The 7,500-nt window shown below is 45.0% G+C and overlaps 4 non-coding genes across 4 annotated transcripts; all 4 read right to left on the bottom strand.

The window, feature by feature from the left end:
* Window positions 1-1,182: 1,182 nt before the first annotated feature.
* On the bottom strand, window positions 1,183-1,255 carry trnar-ccu (transfer RNA arginine (anticodon CCU)). Its single transcript has one exon. It is a non-coding gene; the product is annotated as a tRNA-Arg (tRNA).
* A 2,798-nt stretch (window positions 1,256-4,053) lies between these two features.
* trnar-ccu (transfer RNA arginine (anticodon CCU)) lies at window positions 4,054-4,126 on the bottom strand. The gene has a single exon. It is a non-coding gene; the product is annotated as a tRNA-Arg (tRNA).
* Window positions 4,127-5,555: 1,429 nt separating this feature from the next.
* On the bottom strand, window positions 5,556-5,628 carry trnar-ccu (transfer RNA arginine (anticodon CCU)). Its single transcript has one exon. It is a non-coding gene; the product is annotated as a tRNA-Arg (tRNA).
* Window positions 5,629-7,057: 1,429 nt separating this feature from the next.
* trnar-ccu (transfer RNA arginine (anticodon CCU)) lies at window positions 7,058-7,130 on the bottom strand. The gene has a single exon. It is a non-coding gene; the product is annotated as a tRNA-Arg (tRNA).
* Between the last annotated feature and the right edge of the window lie 370 nt (window positions 7,131-7,500).

Below are 7,500 nucleotides of genomic sequence, written 5' to 3'. Positions count from 1 at the left end.
TTGTGCAGTATTGTTATAGTTCCAGGACCAAGAGGCTCCAGGTTTTCACAAGCGGGATGTGGAAGTTGCTCTTAATTTGGGATAAAGCATGTAAATAAGAGAAGAAGCCTTAGCAGAGGATGGTTTCGATCCATCGACCTCTGGGTTATGGGCCCAGCACGCTTCCGCTGCGCCACTCTGCTTGTTATAGAAAAGCTCCCATTCACAGGTGTTTTCAAAATGACTTGCGTTTAGGCACACATGAAGTGCACATGAAGTAACACATGAAGTGCCTCTGCCAGAAAAGTCATTAATGAGATCAGGTGAAAGCAACAAAGGGTTTTTAGCTTTGAGCAGAGGCAGCTTTTCTTCAGCAAGGAACCGAGCATTATATAAGTAAAAAAAAAAAGAAAGTCTTAGCAGAGGATGGTTTCGATCCATCGACCTCTGGGTTATGGGCCCAGCACGCTTCCGCTGCGCCACTCTGCTCCTGGCGACACATGCGCCGTTCCCAGATGCTTTGGAAAGGACTTGTGTTTAGGCACACATCAAGTGCTCCTCTGTCATAAACGAGAACAGATGAAAACAACAAAGGGTTTTAGCATAGACCTGTGGCAGCTTTTCTTCAAGTGGGGACAGAGAATTTGTATAAGTAAAGAAGACTTAGCAGAGGATGGTTTCGATCCATCGACCTCTGGGTTATGGGCCCAGCACGCTTCCGCTGCGCCACTCTGCTGAAAACCACCCTAGACAGGACTCGAACCCACAAACATTGGCATAGGAGGCCAGTGACTTATCCATTAGGACACTGAGGCTGTAAAAAATAAGCCCTTGTATGCCCCATTTACTGCTGATTCCGTGACAACAATAGGCTTGGTATTTAATCAAGGCCAGCACACAAAGTAATCCAGATGAACAATTCATTTACCAGGCCACCGGGCCACTCTGCTCGCCATAGAAGAGCTCCAATTCACAGGTGTTTTCAATAGGACTTGCGTTTAGGCACACACAAAGTGGTCCTCAGTCACAGATGATATCTGGTGAAAATGATTATGGCTTCAGAATAGAAGTGCATTAGCTCTTCTTCAAATAGGAACAAGACACGTAAATAAGTAAAGTGGTCTTAGCAGAGGATGGTTTCGATCCATCGACCTCTGGGTTATGGGCCCAGCACGCTTCCGCTGCGCCACTCTGCTGTAAACCCACCCCAGATGGGACTCGAACCCACAATCCCTGGCTTAGGAGGCCAGTGCCTTATCCATTAGGCCACTGGGGCTGTTAACCCTTAAAGACCGAGACAGCCGCCCGCGGCTAAAAATAACTATCGTTCTAAAATGTTTAATAACTTTTAAACCGCAAATCCAATCTGTATGCTGTAAACTGCACCGTAAAGAGGAGAATCTCCGCTTTCCATAGGTATAATATGTTTCGCGATTGATCATTCAGAGGCTCCGTTGTCAGCATCGATGCGTCATCAAAATATGCAGCATTGACTAAAAATAACTATCGTTCTAAAATGTTTAATAACTTATTAACCGCTAATCCAATATGTATGCTGTAAACTGCACCATAAAGAGGAGTATCTCCACTTTCCATAGGTATAATATGTCTCGCGATTGATCATTCAGAGGCTCCATAGTCAGCGTGGATGCGTCATCAAAATATGCAGCATTGATTTGTCCAGGAAACACGTGGGTTGTTCCCCTGAGCCAAACAGAAATTATTATTTTTTTATTAGTCCCACCCCCCTGTGCCCAGATTCGTTGAAACATTTTAATCAACTCAACCAATAAACACAGTGTTTGGTCTTTTGAACCACGAATCACGTTTCTCTGAAAAATGAACGTGGGTGTGAATTTGCATGCATCATGAAACCAAACAGAAATAAACGCGTGCAAAGCGCTCTCTCTCAGAGCACAGCCAGTATATATCTCTATTCGTATGTAGTTTGTGTTTTACACATTTTCACTATTATATTTTCCTCAATTTGTGTTTGAGAAGATTATGTGCAGAGAAGTTGAAATGTCCGTTTATGAAAATAGCCGCCCACATGTAAAAGTAGCCTCAGTATATTTTATTTCATGGTTTGTTGTCACAACTTGAGGTATTGTTTGCGTTTGTTTTTCATGCTCAAATTATAATATATTTCTCTGAAGAAAAATGTTTCAGTATTGTTATTAGGCCTATATAACAATCTTTCTATTTACTTTATTACTTGAACTTTTTAGGACACATTATCAGTAAATAAAATACACCTGTTTTCACTCAAAAACCTAGAAACGCCTAGAATAATGTTATAATAAATGGCTATAACTTGCTAAGGGATTGTTACATGTAGACAAAATTTAATCTGGAAGTGTAAAACAACCAAGTCTAACTTTCTAAAGCAAAAAATCCAAACTTCATGAAGTTCTGTTCGAGTTCACAGCAAAAACATCACATTTTTGCTGCCATTTTTCTTGAAATTATATTAATTTAATCCATTCTCAGAATAAATAAATGTAAAATTGGGACATCAAATGAGCTAGATGGAAACTTCAGGTTCTCCTGTTTAAAATGATATATAGCACTTGATGCTAACTGCTAGAATAGGGGAGAAAAACAAAGAAAAGTAGAGGCACATCAGGCGCCCCAAAAATGTTCTAGGTCTTTAAGGGTTAAAGCCCATCTCTCGTGTGCCCCATTACTTCTGCTTCAGTGGCAACAAAAGGCTTGGCATTTACACATGGCCAGCACACAAAGTGATCCACTGAGCGGCTACTTCGACAGGCCACTGGGGTATGACTCGCTTGCTCTTCTAATTCTCCATCTCATTCAGGTGGCTCAGTCAATGAGGCATTTAAACAGGTCCTACACACAAAGATTTCTCAACAAGCGACTACTACACCAGCTTTCCAGAACATTGTGCAGTATTGTTATAGTTCCAGGACCAAGAGGCTCCAGGTTTTCACAAGCGGGATATGGAAGTTGCTCTTAATTTGGGATAAAGCATGTAAATAAGAGAAGAAGCCTTAGCAGAGGATGGTTTCGATCCATCGACCTCTGGGTTATGGGCCCAGCACGCTTCCGCTGCGCCACTCTGCTTGTTATAGAAAAGCTCCCATTCACAGGTGTTTTCAAAATGACTTGCGTTTAGGCACACATGAAGTAACACATGAAGTGCCTCTGCCAGAAAAGTCATTAATGAGATCAGGTGAAAGCAACAAAGGGTTTTTAGCTTTGAGCAGAGGCAGATTTTCTTCAGCAAGGAACAGAGCATTATATAAGTAAAAACAAAAGAGAAAGTCTTAGCAGAGGATGGTTTCGATCCATCGACCTCTGGGTTATGGGCCCAGCATGCTTCCGCTGCGCCACTCTGCTCCTGGCGAAACATGCGCCGTTCCCAGATGCTTTGGAAAGGACTTGTGTTTAGGCACACATCAAGTGCTCCTCTGTCATAAACGAGAACAGATGAAAACAACAAAGGGTTTTAGCATAGACCTGTGGCAGCTTTTCTTCAAGTGGGGACAGAGAATTTGCATAAGTAAAGAAGACTTAGCAGAGGATGGTTTCGATCCATCGACCTCTGGGTTATGGGCCCAGCACGCTTCCGCTGCGCCACTCTGCTGAAAACCACCCTAGACAGGACTCGAACCCACAAACATTGGCATAGGAGGCCAGTGACTTATCCATTAGGACACTGAGGCTGTAAAAAATAAGCCCTTGTATGCCCCATTTACTGCTGATTCCGTGACAACAATAGGCTTGGTATTTAATCAAGGCCAGCACACAAAGTAATCCAGATGAACAATTCATTTACCAGGCCACCGGGCCACTCTGCTCGCCATAGAAGAGCTCCAATTCACAGGTGTTTTCAATAGGACTTGCGTTTAGGCACACACAAAGTGGTCCTCAGTCACAGATGATATCTGGTGAAAATGATTATGGCTTCAGAATAGAAGTGCATTAGCTTTTCTTAAAATAGGAACAAGACCCGTAAATAAGTAAAGTGGTCTTAGCAGAGGATGGTTTCGATCCATCGACCTCTGGGTTATGGGCCCAGCACGCTTCCGCTGCGCCACTCTGCTGTAAACCCACCCCAGATGGGACTCGAACCCACAATCCCTGGCTTAGGAGGCCAGTGCCTTATCCATTAGGCCACTGGGGCTGTTAAAGCCCATCTCTCGTGTGCCCCATTACTTCTGCTTCAGTGACAACAAAAGGCTTGGCATTTACACATGGCCAGCACACAAAGTGATCCACTGAGCGGCTGCTTCGACAGGCCACTGGGGTATGACTCGCTTGCTCTTCTAATTCTCCATCTCATTCAGGTGGCTCAGTTAATGAGGCATTTAAACAGGTCCTACACACAAAGATTTCTCAACAAGCGACTACTACACCAGCTTTCCAGAACATTGTGCAGTATTGTTATAGTTCCAGGACCAAGAGGCTCCAGGTTTTCACAAGCGGGATGTGGAAGTTGCTCTTAATTTGGGATAAAGCATGTAAATAAGAGAAGAAGCCTTAGCAGAGGATGGTTTCGATCCATCGACCTCTGGGTTATGGGCCCAGCACGCTTCCGCTGCGCCACTCTGCTTGTTATAGAAAAGCTCCCATTCACAGGTGTTTTCAAAATGACTTGCGTTTAGGCACACATGAAGTGCACATGAAGTAACACATGAAGTGCCTCTGCCAGAAAAGTCATTAATGAGATCAGGTGAAAGCAACAAAGGGTTTTTAGCTTTGAGCAGAGGCAGCTTTTCTTCAGCAAGGAACAGAGCATTATATAAGTAAAAAAAAAAAGAAAGTCTTAGCAGAGGATGGTTTCGATCCATCGACCTCTGGGTTATGGGCCCAGCACGCTTCCGCTGCGCCACTCTGCTCCTGGCGACACATGCGCCGTTCCCAGATGCTTTGGAAAGGACTTGTGTTTAGGCACACATCAAGTGCTCCTCTGTCATAAACGAGAACAGATGAAAACAACAAAGGGTTTTAGCATAGACCTGTGGCAGCTTTTCTTCAAGTGGGGACAGAGAATTTGTATAAGTAAAGAAGACTTAGCACAGGATGGTTTCGATCCATCGACCTCTGGGTTATGGGCCCAGCACGCTTCCGCTGCGCCACTCTGCTGAAAACCACCCTAGACAGGACTCGAACCCACAAACATTGGCATAGGAGGCCAGTGACTTATCCATTAGGACACTGGGGCTGTCAAAAATAAGCCCTTGTATGCCCCATTTACTGCTGATTCCGTGACAACAATAGGCTTGGTATTTAATCAAGGCCAGCACACAAAGTAATCCAGATGAACAATTCATTTACCAGGCCACCGGGCCACTCTGCTCGCCATAGAAGAGCTCCAATTCACAGGTGTTTTCAATAGGACTTGCGTTTAGGCACACACAAAGTGGTCCTCAGTCACAGATGATATCTGGTGAAAATGATTATGGCTTCAGAATAGAAGTGCATTAGCTCTTCTTCAAATAGGAACAAGACACGTAAATAAGTAAAGTGGTCTTAGCAGAGGATGGTTTCGATCCATCGACCTCTGGGTTATGGGCCCAGCACGCTTCCGCTGCGCCACTCTGCTGTAAACCCACCCCAGATGGGACTCGAACCCACAATCCCTGGCTTAGGAGGCCAGTGCCTTATCCATTAGGCCACTGGGGCTGTTAAAGCCCATCTCTCGTTTGCCCCATTACTTCTGCTTCAGTGGCAACAAAAGGCTTGGCATTTACACATGGCCAGCACACAAAGTGATCCACTGAGCGGCTACTTCGACAGGCCACTGGGGTATGACTCGCTTGCTCTTCTAATTCTCCATCTCATTCAGGTGGCTCAGTCAATGAGGCATTTAAACAGGTCCTACACACAAAGATTTCTCAACAAGCGACTACTACACCAGCTTTCCAGAACATTGTGCAGTATTGTTATAGTTCCAGGACCAAGAGGCTCCAGGTTTTCACAAGCGGGATGTGGAAGTTGCTCTTAATTTGGGATAAAGCATGTAAATAAGAGAAGAAGCCTTATCAGAGGATGGTTTCGATCCATCGACCTCTGGGTTATGGGCCCAGCACGCTTCCGCTGCGCCACTCTGCTTGTTATAGAAAAGCTCCCATTCACAGGTGTTTTCAAAATGACTTGCGTTTAGGCACACATGAAGTGCACATGAAGTAACACATGAAGTGCCTCTGCCAGAAAAGTCATTAATGAGATCAGGTGAAAGCAACAAAGGGTTTTTAGCTTTGAGCAGAGGCAGCTTTTCTTCAGCAAGGAACAGAGCATTATATAAGTAAAAAAAAAAAGAAAGTCTTAGCAGAGGATGGTTTCGATCCATCGACCTCTGGGTTATGGGCCCAGCACGCTTCCGCTGCGCCACTCTGCTCCTGGCGACACATGCGCCGTTCCCAGATGCTTTGGAAAGGACTTGTGTTTAGGCACACATCAAGTGCTCCTCTGTCATAAACGAGAACAGATGAAAACAACAAAGGGTTTTAGCATAGACCTGTGGCAGCTTTTCTTCAAGTGGGGACAGAGAATTTGTATAAGTAAAGAAGACTTAGCACAGGATGGTTTCGATCCATCGACCTCTGGGTTATGGGCCCAGCACGCTTCCGCTGCGCCACTCTGCTGAAAACCACCCTAGACAGGACTCGAACCCACAAACATTGGCATAGGAGGCCAGTGACTTATCCATTAGGACACTGAGGCTGTAAAAAATAAGCCCTTGTATGCCCCATTTACTGCTGATTCCGTGACAACAATAGGCTTGGTATTTAATCAAGGCCAGCACACAAAGTAATCCAGATGAACAATTCATTTACCAGGCCACCGGGCCACTCTGCTCGCCATAGAAGAGCTCCAATTCACAGGTGTTTTCAATAGGACTTGCGTTTAGGCACACACAAAGTGGTCCTCAGTCACAGATGATATCTGGTGAAAATGATTATGGCTTCAGAATAGAAGTGCATTAGCTCTTCTTCAAATAGGAACAAGACACGTAAATAAGTAAAGTGGTCTTAGCAGAGGATGGTTTCGATCCATCGACCTCTGGGTTATGGGCCCAGCACGCTTCCGCTGCGCCACTCTGCTGTAAACCCACCCCAGATGGGACTCGAACCCACAATCCCTGGCTTAGGAGGCCAGTGCCTTATCCATTAGGCCACTGGGGCTGTTAAAGCCCATCTCTCGTTTGCCCCATTACTTCTGCTTCAGTGGCAACAAAAGGCTTGGCATTTACACATGGCCAGCACACAAAGTGATCCACTGAGCGGCTACTTCGACAGGCCACTGGGGTATGACTCGCTTGCTCTTCTAATTCTCCATCTCATTCAGGTGGCTCAGTCAATGAGGCATTTAAACAGGTCCTACACACAAAGATTTCTCAACAAGCGACTACTACACCAGCTTTCCAGAACATTGTGCAGTATTGTTATAGTTCCAGGACCAAGAGGCTCCAGGTTTTCACAAGCGGGATATGGAAGTTGCTCTTAATTTGGGATAAAGCATGTAAATAAGAGAAGAAGCCTTAGCAGAGGATGG

The sequence above is a fragment of the Pseudorasbora parva genome, chromosome 5, assembly GCF_024679245.1.
Source record: "Pseudorasbora parva isolate DD20220531a chromosome 5, ASM2467924v1, whole genome shotgun sequence".
Taxonomy (NCBI): Eukaryota; Metazoa; Chordata; class Actinopteri; order Cypriniformes; family Gobionidae; genus Pseudorasbora; species Pseudorasbora parva.
Note: the sequence above shows the minus strand (reverse complement) of the source record. Positions and strands in the feature narration are given on the sequence as shown.